This window comes from Chenopodium quinoa, unplaced genomic scaffold, assembly GCF_001683475.1.
Source record: "Chenopodium quinoa cultivar QQ74 unplaced genomic scaffold, ASM168347v1, whole genome shotgun sequence".
NCBI classification, from domain to species: domain Eukaryota; kingdom Viridiplantae; phylum Streptophyta; class Magnoliopsida; order Caryophyllales; family Amaranthaceae; genus Chenopodium; species Chenopodium quinoa.
The window spans coordinates 1,863,351-1,880,094 of NW_018742381.1; positions in this window are offsets into that span (position 1 = coordinate 1,863,351).

The window sequence follows — 16,744 nt, forward strand, 5'->3', positions numbered from 1 at the left end:
AATATGCCAAATATTATTGGCATGATTGTGGCCTTATGGGCATAATCTATTAACTATTATTAAAACAAAATATCGTTGATATTATCTCTCATCAAAACTGTATACATGTTGCTTTGTTATGAATTTTTTCCCACTTAAAACCATTGATAATGTCATTTTTTTGAGAATTTTTTTTTTTTTCTGAAAGGATTTTTTTTCTTTTGTGTGATACTTCGTAAACAAGCTAATTAAGTTCTTTCAACAACTTTAATCTAGAAAACCAAAGTATAGTAAATTGAATAGCAACTGATTCTTTTATTTTTATTTAAAGACATATCATTCTCTCTCTTCAATTCCTTAACACTAATATTCAAATGTTAAGAAATTTCCTGAAACATTCAAACTGTATTTCTTTTAAGAAATCTCCTTCTAATGAATCTATGACAAAATTGAAAAGATTCATTGTATATACGAGTTCTATACTATAATTTTTTTTTTTTATTAAAATAGTGCATTGCACAGGGATAATCTATTTAAAAAAACTAAATAGAAAATTTTCTCATATTATTAATATAAAATTATTTTATTTATATGTTTTTTTTAAAATATATATATATATATATATATATATATATATATATATATATATATATATATATATATATATATATATATATATATATATATATATATATAAAGAGGAGCGGTCGCTAAGGGTGGTCCTCCATATAACCAACACTGCTTTTCGCACTATTCATCCGACTTACTTTGACCAATACTAATAAATTATACATAAGAAAAAAGTATATAGTGTTGTATGGGTACTTGTTGGAATCGTAAACACACCAGAAGTAAGTGTTACACTTTGTTCGTCACGTAATTTTAGGTAAATTATTGATTGAGTTTAATATAAAAAGAGATAAGTAGGATTATTGTTAATTAGGGTATTAAACAAATTATAGGAAAACGTAGTGGAGTTGATATTATTGTATTGAAAAGTAAAAGGTGTGAGAGGGAAAGAAATAATAATAAAGTACTTCCTTCGTTTCTTTATAAATGCATCACTTGCATTTTTACAAAGTTTAAGAAGAGTCCTTGTAATACTTCATCCTTTTTTTTTTGTTGGGAATTTAACGTTTAGCTTGCCAATGCATATTTTATAACTTAAATATTTTAAGTACTTTTGTTATACGCTGACATATATATAGATGCTTTTGGAAGTGATTTTGATCCGTTGAAACTATATTGAGTAATTGAAGCAACGGTAAAAACAATTTTGTGGCAAGCAAACAATCGGATATCCGTTGACTTGATCGGTTAAACAGGGTACCTGAAATGTGGTTGCCCGGTTTAACCGGGTTGGGTCATATGGGTCGGGCGTTTAACTACCTGAAGCTCCAAGTACCTTGATCTAAATACCCCTAGTACAAATAGCTAGGTACCTTCATATTGAATCAAGGTAACTATTGATTATTGTCTTAAAAAAAAAAGTAATTGTACTGTTGATTATTTTAGGATAACATTACCTTCGATGTACAATATTTATTCCACAGGCACCTAATATCTTAAAAATTTAATGTCTAAAATTCTTTTTTTTTTTTTTTTTTTTTTTTTTTTTTTTTTTTTTTTTTTGGTGTTTAACGTCTAAAATTCTAACTGAAAATAGCACTTAAGATGGAAGGGAGTGCTTAAAAAGGCTAAGAAACTACTCAATCCCTTATGGACTTATTGCCATAAATTATTGTTAAATGCAAGTGTGAATATTGTTTGTCCTAAATTAAAAAAGAAAGTAAAGGATTTTAAGTTTATAACTCAAGTGGGATACTCCTCTTATTGTCAATTGATTTTAGGATGAAACCTCGTTATAGGTTGTGTTTATGGGCTTCTTGGCTTCTCTCCCCTAGATCACACCCTTGAGCTACAAATTAGGACTCCTATGTTCTTTTATTATCTTCTTTATTGTTTTTTCTTACTCTTATTATTTTTCATTAACTTGTTCCGCATTTATCAACACCATCTGATTTATCAACAAATGTAGGGGAACCTCCTTTATGAAGTAGGTTTTTCTTAATGACGAGGGTTATGACTCTGACCCATATTTAATATAGTTGTCTGTTATATATTAGAAATACATAGCATTTATTTGACATATAGGTCCTTTGACTTGGTAGTGCTTGTAATCTTATACGTAAGGTGGAGCCGTGGAGCCGCAATGAAAGAGATGACTTTGAAAAACTTAGCAAGTCATTCAACTTAATCGATAAAATTTCTAAAACTATTTAATTAAAAAGTATGATCTGATAACTACTAAGGCAAATGTCTCGTTTACTTTGTTTTTTGACCCAATACTACCAAGTCAATTTATCTTTTGCTTCAAACTTAGGGACTTTTTAAAAGGGCCCCAATCACATCAGTTGGATTCTTAACAAATATTTTAGACTCACCATTTTTGGGTTTAAAATTTCAATATTGGTGTTCGTTTGCTAGTGGTCGTAGGTTATTATTTTATTTATATTTTTGTTTCAAATTTCAACTTAGGGAGTTATTGTTAATTACAGATTAACATAAATTTTTTATAACGCATTCTAAATTAATTTCGATTTTGAAAATTTATTTATTACTCAGATGAGGGTCTAAAGAATGCATATATATTACCCATCATTTTAATTAAACTTTTACTTTTATTTATTTATTTATTTTTTATATTTTGGGTAAAACATGCAAGCGTATTAATTTGTGCAAAAACAATTTATTTGTACAGATCTTGCAAACATGCTACCCCGTGGCATAAATAACAATATACTCCCCTAAAATGGTAGTAATTTAGAATGCATGTTTAGCATCGATCGGTGTAATTAATGTTAATTTTAATTTAACATTACTAATTTTAGTAATCTTATTTAACGCTTTCATATGTTAGCTTTTGCCTTTGAATTATTAAGACTTGTCAAATTCAATTCAACATTTAATACAAGTCATGTAAGAAAGAATTAATTGAATTTAGCTAAAAAAATAAAACCATGGTTATGGACTAATCACACATTGTTTGTTGCTGAATTCTAAATTGTTGAGACCCTTTTAAATACTTAGTAACTCTGCTTCGAGCATTACTACATCTATCCACTAGGTAGAAAACCCGCCACAAATAAAATTTAAAAATATTGATATAGCTAATGTCAATTCTACTACCACCACTCTTTATTAGTGATGGGTAGTTTACCAAGTAGGTAAAGAAATGACTAGTTACTTTCACTTTCATATTTAATTCACACGTAAAACTCGTATACAATTTTCTAAAAACGATAACAATATAATAGTTGATATTTGATAACATGCATGTATAGAGATAAGGATCAATGCACTAAACATTACATGATAATGTTGGCAACAAATATAATTGAGGTGCATGATGAACCAAGTTGACAAGTGATTAAGATAAGCAACAACAAATGCGGGTTTGAACGTGTTACAACTTTGTACCTACTTGCCTACTTTATCGTTCGATGAATGCCAAATCTTACTTCACCAATATTTAATATTTTGTTGGTTGAAATAGAGTTAGTGTTCATTAATGTTTTTAGTTTTATAATTTAAGTAAAAGAGAGCATGACAGTTAAGTTTTCACAAAAACAAGTGGCCGAATTATATTAAAGATTTTACCACACAAAAAATGTACAAAGTAGATTAATTTAACATATAATTAACATGGGGTATTATTCAAGCTAGCCAAATAAATTATGGACAAATTTTGATCGCGATATCTTGGAGTTTTATTTGATTTGAGTGAGGTATTTCGAATATGTACTGTGCTCTACTCTATATTTTTGAATTAATTTTACATTAAAAAACTAAATTGTACAAGTAACATACTAATGATTATGTACCACACGAAATTACAACATATTAAAAGCATATTTACTTATATATGGGTTTATACCAAAAAAAAATTAATAAGAATTTATACAGGATAATTAATTTAAGATTTAATTTGTAGAATAAACCACCTTAAGGCTTTAAGGCCTTTAACTAAGATTTTATACGAAGAAGCATGATACCTCCATTATCCATACTGATATGGTAATTGGTAAAGATGTGTAACTTTGAATAATGAGATAAATATATGTACTTTAGACTTGAATATTTGACTAAAAACTTTGTCAAACATTATTAACATTCATAAATTCGCTATAAATCCTACAATAATAAATAATAAACTTATAATAAAGTACTCCATAATGGAATAGTTAATACCTTCACTCTTACCAAAAGTTAAAAAAAAAAAAAAAAAAAAAAAAAAAAAAAAAGAAGAAGAGAGAGAAAAAGAGAAGGAAAAAGAAAACAAAACTAGCTACGGGCAAAGCTGAAAAAAAAAACAAAAAAAACAAAAATAAAAAGTTTATACACACAGCAACATCAAATTCAAAATCGATAATCAATTAAAAGCCTAAATAACAAAACACTAATTATGATACTAACATGCATGTTTGGAATGCCAAATCACTCCACGGCTTCCAATTCCAAGCACACTATACACAAAAGTAGTCCATTTTATCACCTAAATATTTATATCATTCGTACAACCTTTAAATTGCTCCATTTAATATATTTATATGATTAGACTAAAAATTTAAAGTATGTGAGAATGATATGTATATCTAGGTGATGTTAACTCAAATTCCGTATCCCTTATCCCACCACTTAATTATTCATATCAATAATTGATGGTAAAATAATTAATCAATTACCACCAATAATTGAATAATTAAGATGATAGTAATTATTATTATTATTACCTAATAATTCTCAGCCGTCGGATAACCGTGACCAATAAAAGGACTAGCACGTGGCGATTTCATAGGAGGCTCAGGCAACTTATTACCATTACTATCATAATATATGACTCCTGAAAAATCCAAAGGTTCACACTTATCACCCATCAAAATGGACCGTCGCCATACACCACCTTCACCGAAGCTTTCCTCACCAAAATCTTTCTCCACACCACCACGGCCGAGTACTCGCTTATTTCTCGGCTTCACGGCTTTTTGAACGAGCTTTTTCGAGGCTCGACTCGTGTACTTGGCGCATAAGTATGCTAGAGCCGCTACTGATTCTAGTATGTTGAGAGCTACTAACTTTGATGAACCTAGGATTTGCTTTGGTTTATTTGGATGACCCATGATTTTTTTTTTTTTGGCGGTTTTTTATGAAGCAAAAATTTTAAGTTGACTAAACTAGTTGAGATTGATTATTAGAGGGGATGAAGAAATAATGGGGTTGTAATTTGTTGGTGAATTTGTGTGTATATATATAAAGAATGTTAGAAGAATGATGTGCGGGGTGACGGGTGACCGGTATTTATAAGTTGGTTTTAGTTGGTTGACCACCTTTTAATTTTCTGGGCCACTTTCTTTTTTATTTTTATTATAATATTTTTCGGGTTTTTCTACATAGTGTCCTCGTTTAAGTGACTTTAACAAGTTGTGTCTACTGTTTTTTCATATTGCATTTGGTACCCGTCAGTTACAATTTTTTAATTCACCACCCCCTTGTCGCTAGCCTGATGTTAAGTAGTTCCGTTAGTGGTCAGCTAATTAATTTTTTTCTCGTTTTGCTCGTCGAAAAAAGGTTCTGTTAAGTTTTTACGGGTCGGTTAGCCCTTAAGGACCCAAATTAAGCTTGAAATTGGAAAAAAAAAACGTAAGTGGCGAAAAACTTAATGGCACACAAATGGATATATTTTGTGACACGCAAAACAAGGCACTTACTTTGTTTTTTTGCCAATTCCGAGCTCAATTTGGTTCCTTAAAAACTAAACCGACCCCTGAAACCGTAACGAAACCTTTTTCAACATGCAAAACGAGAAAAAAAATTAATTAGCTCACCACTAACAGAACTACTTAACGTCAGGTTAACGGTAAGGGCATGGTGTGTTAAAAAATTGAAACTGATGGGTACCATGTGTAATAAAGAAAAACAGAGGACACAGCGTGGAAAAGTCACTTACACAAGGGCACTATGTAGAAAAACCCTTATTTTAAGTAGGGATCATATGATATATTGAACTGAAATATCCCTTATTATCCTATATGTTTTTTTAAGTGCACATTAGACGATAAACATATATAGTTACATATAATAATAATAATAATAATAATAATAATAATAATAATAATAATAATAATAATAATAATAATAATAAATTGTATTATTAAACTACTCATTAACACGAATCAATTAAGACTAGTCATAATAACTATATTAATTTTATAGATTAAAAGTAATATAGAAAATTCTCTTAATTTATGAATAGTGTACCACAATTCCAAAAGCAAGAACAAAAAAGTTCAGAAGTAGTAGATTTATATAAAATCTAATATTAGTGGAGTATGAATTTTATAGTCCGATCCATATATACTAGGCCAATCATTTGAAGATTTTGCTCTTCTGCTCAAGATGCTTGGAGGGGTGGAATTTTACAAATCCACTTAGAATATAATGCAGACCAATCATTTGAAAATTGGATCATGTATTATATCCGGCTTTTCAAATGCCAGGATGGTTACCATGGTCATAGAACCACCTTCTTTATTGCAACTCTTTGAGGGTTGTGGATAGCAAGGAATAATAGGGTTTTTAACGTCTCAAGTACGGCGGGTATATATTTCAACTCCGGCCTTTATTTGCGAAGGTTTTTGCCAGCAGGGGCTTTTTTCTATAGGGAAAGAAAATATGTTGAGTCAGCATTACACGCCCACCAAAACAGATCCCGAACCACCCTCCCGGGTTCCTGCGACCTAGTTTACAACATTCGGGTGAAGAATTGCGGCCCACGGTTATTCTGGTTGATGGTTCTTAGAATAGGCACACTCATAGTTCGGGGATGGGTTGGTGCCCTTAATTTGGGGAGTATGGGGAACATGGGCCTTTCGGTGGAGCTTCCTATGGGTTGGCACAGTCAGCATTACACGCGGAAAAAAATGCTTGCTTGGAGGGGCTTCAGTGGGCTTTCAAACGGATGATACGTGTTGTTACTATTTATACTGATTCATCTTCTTTGGTTCACTCACTTAGAGATTTACAGGGTCAAGATATTACTCTTAGTTGGACGGTGGATCGTATCCGTCAGCTCAGCGGGGGTTTTGATTGATGCAGCGTTCACAAAGTGCAGCAAGACGTAGTCTAGAAGGCACACAGTACAATCTTGCCACGACTACAAATACTAGTCTTACTTCCTTTAATTATTTAATGTAATGTGTTGTTTAAGCTTATGTCAAAAAAGATATATATATATATATATATATATATAATATATATATATATATATATATATATATATATATATATATATATATATATATATATATATATATATATATATATATATATATATATATATATATATATATATATATATATACTAGGCCAATCTAGATCACTCTATTTTGTGAATTATAATTTGGTATTTTAATGGAATTAATTATGAATCCTATGGTTAGTGATGGGTATAGTATGAGATTCTAGGCTAAGATATGTGGTGTTGTATGAGATTTTATAGTAAAATTGTCCAACAAAATAAATAAAACAATGAAATGGATTCCGATCTCATTTCAACATGGCCAACCAAATGAACTTTCAGATTTATCGATTGTATTTGTGTATAATAAATTAATAATTTTATTATTTATCCTCTAGATCTATGATGACTTATAATTTTTTCTAATTTTTTAAATCTTGTGATGCGAATCAAAAACATCAAGATCGAAATATTAATTGCTTTCTTTAATCATTATTCGAGTCGTCTATTACCCGAGATTGAGTGATGTCAATTTGAATTTGTTTTCCATAGGATTTGTTAGTTTATAAATTCTAATCTTTTATAAGATTTAATTAGGGTTATAGTTAGGATATATTTTTATTTTCTAGTTTTATTTATCCTATTGGGCATGGGATTGTATGTCTATAAATATTTGTTTTCATTGATGAGAATATATGTTATCGAGTCTAAGAACATCTGAAAATTATGAGTTAGTTTGAGTGAATCAAATTGATTTCTAATTGTTGCTTTTCTACTTGTCTGAGTCGAAAAGATCAAAATTTAATTTATTGAATTAGGTATATCGCTAATAGTATTCTTTATTTTGTAAACTCTAAAAAATACGATTTAATCCACATGATCTTGTATGTTAAGCAGTGATGATCTTAAGGTATACGTTTGACAAAGGATGAATTCTTAATTTCTCCTTCTTTTTTAGCTGGAATATTTTTTTTAGTCACATTTCCAAATAATGCATAATCAACAATTAATATTTTAGTGACCTAATACAAACTCGTGAAGAAATTGGCAGATATATATTTCACAAAGGTTACCGCTTCTGCAGAGTCTGCCTTTTCTTTATTTCCTCGACAGTCAGCACTGTGGAAATCGCAGCAGGGGGATCACACCTCTGCTTGGCTTTGGGCAGTCCCTAGTTCCAATGTGTGCTGTGTGAAAGGAATGGTGTCCTTTGAACAAGAGTATTATTCCGATATAGGGTTCAGAATTAATTACGGATTTAATTATTCTGTGAAGTCAAGTGATCAAAAAGTCTGGCTAGAGGCCATCTTCGATTAGTGAGATTAATTTAATCTCACAGCTTTCCTTTAACTAAACCCAACGGGTCACACCCAAGCGTGCAACCGAACTAAGGCGACGAATTACGCCGAAGGTGTTAATATGTCAAACAAGAGGATACGTACTTCGACGTCGGATTACGAGCTTAAAGCGTCGAAGCCGAGCGTCGAACGTCGAGTCAATTCAAGTAATTGACAAAGACAATAAATAAGTCAAATAACATATCGTACTAGGCTCGGAATCCTAGTACAAGGTCTTGCCATACCACGAGAGTGAGGGCAAGGGCCATGGCGCAAGTGCGTGCCATAAGCACCAGCAGCACCGCCAGGCCTAGCACGCCGCCTTGTGCGTGCTGGCTGGTAGCCTTGACACAAGGCCTAGCTAGCACACTAGGCCATGCGGGCAGCAAGGCCGCCCAACATGAGGCCTAGCGCGCATAGCTGGCATGTGCATGGGCTAGCTGTGTCGCACAACAAGGATGGCAGCTGGGAGGCCTAGCGGTAAGCCCAGCGACCAGCACAGCCCTTGGAGTACAAGGCTGCCAGCGCGGCACACCATGCTGCCCAAGGATGCTGCTGCCAGCTGGCGGATGGTGGGTGGACAACCATCCCTGGTCCCCAAGGTTTGGTGGTCCTCCTACCTACCCTCCTTGTTCTCGAGCCACTTGTCGTTTGCTAATTGTTTAGATATTTAATTTAATTTAGAATTAAATTAAATACTAGTTCTTTCACTTTATGAAAAGTCCCACATTGAAAGAATCATGAGGGATTGGAGATGCCATGCCTATAAATACCCAAGTATGCCTTGGGAATTAATTGCAAGAGTTGAACTAAAAAAGGGCATCTCCACATAAAACGTGAGAAAACATTTAGAGTACGTAGACCTCTTGTAGTAGTGTCGGGTATTAGTCTAGCCACTAATCCCGACCAAGTTTTGGGGCGTGGGTGGACCTCGTTGGAGGAGTTACATTTAAGGCTCTAGCTGCGTTTGTGGGTTTGTGTTCTTGCTAGGTGGAAAACACGCTTCAAGGGTATGAACGTCTTTTCCCTCTTCTATCTCTCCCTCTATATTATGTGTTTATTGTTTTTATTAATTATACGCATTATTTAGTTTAGTTTCTTTAATTTGTGCATGTGGTCCTTGGGCGGGTTTTGGTTTCGCACGGTTTTCGCACACCGTAAAACCCAACACCGTGCTACCAGTTGGGTGTTCCATCTTTCTTTGTCTCGACGTTGTGCTCTGCTTATTCAAGGGTTTTTACTGGGGATATTTTCGGTGATCACGGGGTGTCGTGCGCTGGAATTGTGGGTATTAAATATCGGCATAATGTTGTTCGGGATACCCTTTTTGATGTTTACTATCGATCTAAGATTTCAGTAAGAAAGGAGGTTGACATTGGGTTGTCTGAAGGGAATGACGGGGCCCTCAAACTTGCAGATGTGTTATCCCTTGGATCCTGGTCGCGATGTCTGTGTTGACTTACCAGGGTCTTTTCCTTTGACACAGTTAGGGCTATTTGACTTTGTTCCTGGACAGGTTGTGGTTGATGCGGCTCATCGAAAGCGGGTCAAGTATGAATCTAGTTGTCAGACAATTAGATATGTTTTCCTTCCCTTCTCCTTTTCTTCTCTTGGGGAATTAGAGAAGGAGGTTGTTTCGTTGCTGAAGCGGGTTTAGAAGTTCTCGACGACTTAGAACATTGGGGCACGTATTGTTGTTCATATTTTCACCAGGATAGGTTTTGCTATAGCTAGAGGAGTGGAGCCCAGATTGTATCTCGGCTTCCCACTAATTTTTTGTAGGTTGTATGACTTTGTCATTTTTTAATAATAATAATAATAATAATAATAATAATAATAATAATAATAATAATAATAATAATAATAATAATAATAATAATAAAAGTTATTTTTATAAAAACATATATCGAGATAAATCTAAAAAGACTCCAATGACTTTTTTCAATTATTGCATGTAAGTATGGAAAAATTATCAAGAATAATACGATCTTTTACCGATCCTCTGTAAATTAAATAAAACGACATTTTGATTAGGAAAAATTGCAAGGAAGGGCCTTTTAAAGGGACGACCTTGTGACAAAGGTCCTTATAAAAAAAGGTGGCATCAAAGGTCCTTATAAGTCAGTTGGGTTGTGAGGAGGGGCCTTTGACCGAATTCCGACCAACTTCCGGTGTTGACTTCTATATTCAGGCAAAAAAAAAAAACGTGCTTGGCATGTGACCTCTTTTTATTTTTTTTTTCCCTTTTTCCCGTTTCCCTGTTCTTCCTCGATTTCCCCTTTTCCTCAACCATTTCCCCCTTATTGAACCCTAATTTGCGAACCTACTTCATAATAACACTTATGCCTGAGATTCCCTATAAACAAATCTACGACTACGAGAAGAACCAACGCTTCCGACGGCGGCTCTAACGGCAGAGAATTTAAGCTTCAAACATCGTCTTCGGCCACCAATTGTGGTCGGAAAAAGCAACTCTCGATGAAGAGGGTGGTTTTGGGGTTGAATTGGGAGTTGCACTTAGGAGAGAGAAAGGGTGGAGGAAGGAGAAGGTGTGGACCCCATTAATGGAGCTTGAATTTGGGGTTTGACTTTTTTTTTTTTTTTGGGTTTAATTGAGCATTTGATGATGAATGAAGAAGAGGTGTTACTGCTGTTAATTTCTGGGGAGTATGAAGTAGTAGAACAGGGGAAATCGAGGAAGAACAGGGAAAGGGGAAAAAGGAAAAAAAAATTAAAAAGAAGTCACGTGCCAAGCACGTGTTTTTTTTTGGCCTGAATATAGCAGTCAACGCCGGAAGTTGGCCGGAATTCGGTCAAAGGCCCCTCCTCACAACCCAACTGATTTATAAGGACCTTTGATGCCACCTTTTTTTTATAAGAACCTTTGTCACAAGGTCGTCCCTTTAAAAGGTCCTTCCTTATAATTTTTCCTTTTGATTATTTTAGAATAAAATGACATTTGACACACATCTACTATAAATAATATAAATAACCGGTAACCTAAACTAGAATAAAATGACATTCGATCACCGCTTTGCGCACCAACCACCACCAACCACCAATGGTGGTTTTCGTTAATGTTTCGCTGGGGTTTTAGGGCTAAAGGTCGGGTTTCGGGGCTTAATTTCCTGCGGGTTGCTGCAATTTGGGCTGCTTTGAGGTTTTGCTGTCGAAGAGTGAGGCGGGGCTGTGGTGGCCGGATTTGGAGTTTGGGTTTCGGCTTCCATGATGGCAGTGGTGGGTGGTGGGAGATAAGCTTGCTGCGTGGATGCTGGGTGAGCACAGGTTGCGATGTGGTGGTGCGGATATGCTGCTGCTTCGTGTCGGAGTTGTGAACTACGGTGAGACGAGGTGTTTGTTGTGGTTGTAAGTTGTTGTGCGGTGTTGCTGCTAATGTAGAATGAGGAGTGAAGATGAGTGTTGCTGGTTGATTATTCCGAACTTCCGGTTGGGTAGTGGAGATGGAGGGTGGGCGTGGGGGTTTCATGGCTGCCAATTACGATGTGCCACGTGTCACAATTGATTTATTAAACGGTCACGTTTTACTTTGAGCAGAAGCGTGTCAAAAGTCGTTTTATTTTGGAATCAAAAGATCATTTTATTTTTAGAAATATGGTAAAAGGTCGTATTATTTTTGACACTTCCTAAGTATAATTTACAAAACACACTCAAATAGGGGGAGGGTAATATAAATAATGCTAAATCTAAAATATGACAAATAAAAAGAAATGAAGAAAGTATACATTAGAAGTGATTTTTATGAGCTAATTAACTATCTTGCAAAGAGAGCAATTTTATCAATAAAAATGTAAACGATAGGTCTCTAGGTGAAAAGAGGAATTACATATAATTGACAACAAAGATTAAATAAGAATGATTTATAATCAATTCGGTCTTTTTTTAGGATTTTTTAGAAAATAACACCACAAAATTGTCACGATTAGAATTATATATAACACCACAAATACGTACATTAAGAATAAAAAAAAGGGAATTGGAATAAATAAAAAAAATGATTTTTTAGAAAATAACACCACAAAAAAGTCATGAATTGGATTATAACACCACAAAAAAAAAAAAAAAAAAATTATAACACCACCGAAAAACCCAAAAAATTTGATTTCACCACCACCACTTAACGGATCTTTGGATGGAATCTGTTTAGTGGGGCCCGCCATGTACACGTGTCAGTTGTTTATTGGTTTTAAAAAAGAAAATTAAAAAAAAAAGAAAAATTAAAATTAAAAAAATCCTAAACCCTAACCTAGCCACCAACACCACCACTGGCTTCCCTACACACCACCGCCGGCCAGCCCCACTGCCGCAAGCCCAACCAAACCGCCGGTAAACTCCATCGCCCCACCAGCCCTATCCCTCGATAACTCCATCGCCCTTACCACCACCGTCGCCGAACCACAACAACATCACGCCACCACCAACGCCGAACTCAGTAAGAACCGTCACCCTAGCCCAACCTGAGACGCCGCAACCCTGAAATACCCTAGCCAGTACCCAAAAACCGGCAACCCCGATAACGACCCTCCCTTACTTTTCACCCTCAAAACGGTCAAAATCGACCATGGCAACCCTCGATTGGTCGATTTCGGCCGCTGATTTCAATGGTCATTTCAAGGGTTGGGGAAGGGATGGATACCGCGGTGGTTTGTACGGCGGGCTAAAAGGGTTTAAAGGGATGGGTGGTTTTTGCGATGGTTTGAAGGGCTTTGAGTGGTTTTCGGAGAGCGGGGAAGAGGTGGAGTTCATGCTGGTTTCACTATATGGTAGTTGGGCTGTTTTCGCCGGATTATGTGAGGGCAGAGGATGCCAGCGGCAGCGGCGGCTAGGGCAGGTGGTGCCGGTGGTGGGGCTGGCTGGGTTAGGGGTTAGGGTCTTTTTCTTTTTCTTTTTAATTTTTCTTTTCTTTTTATTAATTTATTTATTTTAACCAATAGACACTTGACACGTGTTTTCTAGGGCCCCACTAACAAATTCCATCCAAGAATTCGTTATGTGGTGGTGAAATCAAATTTTTGGGTTTTTTTTTGTGGTGTTATAATAAAGTTTTTTATTTATTTAATTTTTTCATTCATTTTTGATGTTATATCCAAATCGTAACTTTTTTATTGTGTTATTTTAAAAAAAAATCCTTTTTTTTTATTTATCCCAATTCCCTTTTTTCAATCTTAATGTACGTATTTGAGGATCAATATCTTCAACTATACTCAGACAATGATCTTACACGAATATGATTTCTACAACTCATCACATTTCCCGTTTGTGAGTCAATTAATAAGTTTGACCACAAATTAAAATCTTGGATCTTTAAGAAATAATACAGTCATATAGATTATTATTTTTTTGTTTTAAGGTCCACTTATAGGCTGTCATATTTTTATAATTTTGCATAACTATGTTTTTATTACTTATGTTGAATACCGTAAAAAATTAAATGGGACAAGCAAAACAATAACCGAGTAGTTTATTTGTATTGATTTGTTGTTTTTGGTAGCACTAATGGTTGAATTATTGGCACATAATGATTATAGTGGTAACTTATAAGTGATACTCCCTCCGTCCAACGATATAGTTCGTGTTTTTCTATTTTGGAAATTCAAAATGTTGTTTCTCTTTCTATTTTTGATAGTATGTAAAGACCATTTGTGAGGAGGGTGTGCCCATCGTAAGGGATCCTTCTCCTCTATGCCCATGGCCCTTTAAAAGCCTATGACTTTACACTTTTAAGGGTGTGTTAGGATTTTAATTCCTGACTGTTTAGCGGACCTTGAATTAGAGTTGATCCTATCATTACGCTTTTTTGTAAGAAATAAATAAGGAGTCACCAATGAATTTTAGGGAAACTCATAAACTCATTTATGTCTTTCTCCCAAGTAGGGTTCAAGGGATATTTAGAATGAATCATAAGTTAACCCATGCCCAAATTGTCTACTTGTATCAGAAATGAGTTTGGGAGTTAGGGTACTAAAATAACGTTCCTTTTAGGGAGGAATCCCAATTCTAGCCCAAGTGTGGCCTCTACTAGCTCTTCCTTTTTCACAATTTCATTACTAAACAATATATGCAACATGATACCTAAAGCTAAGTTAGTTGATTTTATTTACACACGTTAATCACATAATGATTACGTTGCAACGAATGTCGTTATTCTTATTTAATTCAAATTCGTGAAAGGAACAAGATAAACAAGATTCGCCTTGGCTTAGGTGATAAAACAATCAATTAATTATTCCAATTCTAGTCTTGATTGACACAAGAATACTATGTGAAATTAATTAATTAAAGTTTATTTAAGGTGATTAAACAACACTAAATAATTGATTAAAAGTTGTTTAAGCAAGAAAAGCTGATTTATCCAAGTGCTCGGGAATTTACCACTTTTCCTTGTTAGATCTTCGTTTAGAACACTTATGAACTCCTTCTTGTTCGGGAACTTCCATCGTAAGAACAAACAATTAAAGGGTGAGTGTGTAGGACAAGAAGGATGATTGGTATCTGAGTTCACAAAGTTTCTGCTGACTTTTAGGTTAATTGTTGTGTGTTCCAAAGCTCGTGTTGAACCCTTATTTATAGGGAATGGGTGAGTTTAGGGTTTTGAACATTCTGCCGCAGCAGGTGGCGCACGCAACTCAACAGGTTGTGTTTCGGGGTTATCTGATGTCCTGCGGGAGAGTTACAATTCCGAGACTGGAACCGGACGCCTGTACCTGCAAAACAAACGGATGCTCCGGATGATTGGAGATCCGCCTCCGACGGTCAAGTTAGTACTTGATTAAGGAGTAATTAATGCGGAAATTAAAGTGATTGGGTCTCTCTAGGTGAGAGAGTTTAATGTGTATAATCTGCGTAATCTCCCTTAATGAGGATTAAGGGAGGTATTTATAACCTCGGGAAACGTGCCAATCTAGGTTTAGGTTAACCTTGGGCTGATTGGGCTTCCCACGGAAGTTGGGCCTAGGTGACCGGTTATCCCAGGTGTCATGGGAAGGACATGTGTCGTGTCGTAATTGGTCCATAGTGGACGGATCATTGCTTGACACGTGGCAGGATCCTATTGGCCCATGTGACGGACACATGGCGGAACCTGATTGGTCCACTTGTCAGATGGTGATTGGTGGGGAAAAATCCCCTAATCATTTGCCCCTCACAGGTGGCACGTGGCTGGTCATGTGTTACCTGTGACAGGTATCGCCCTGTAATAGGCGACGGCCTGCTACAGGTGTCACTCGGCGAGAGGCCAAGAGATTCTCCCGCCAAAATTTTGAATTCTGGAAGTGACCCTTCGCCTTCTCACTTCGCCTATATAAAGGAGTGTTGACTTCGGTCATTTTCACACTTGAAAACTTTGTGAGAGAACATTCGGACCCCTGAACTTGCTCTGACATTTTGGACCCTTTCTGCCTACCGCCTGCTCTGACAAGCCGACTGCAAAGGATTTTCAGAACTTCATCAATTGTCACTCGTTCAGGTAACCGTCGGTTCTCTTAATCTTAATTTTCTCTTTACTTTATTCTTTTTTGAAATGGCACCACGGAAGCACACGACACGACCTAGGTTAGTGATCAGCCGGTCACCAGGGACGGCTGAATCTAGGACTAGGAGTGTCGCCTGCCCTTTTCTGGACCCATCTTTGCCCTTTATACAAAGTCCGACTGTATCTGTGTCTATGCAGAGCATGATGGCCAGAACAAAAAAGACTGCCAGGATCTCAAACTCAGACGGCTCCTCCCACAGGGTGCCGATTAGTGAAACATCTGACCAGGCGCCAGATGTGGAAGTGAAACAAAGCGGCTTGAAAGCCGGCAGTTCTGAGGGAGGAGTCAAAGTGACCCCTTCCCATTTTACAGTTGACAATTCTACATTCTCTCCTGCTCGTTTTAAAGGAGGGGAGAGGGGAGGAGTCGTCCTCTTCGGACTCGTCAGAGGACGATTCCGAGTCTAGCTCTTCTGGCCATGCTTCTCTGGACACAGAAGAGAAAAACAGTCGCCTGCAAGAGGCGAGGTTTTCTCACGCAGTTGAGAAGGGGGACGATTGGGCGGAGCCATCCGCCTCTCACCGAGAGCAAAATACCCCCTACTACTGCACGGTACCTCGGGGCCGGATCACAGCCATGCA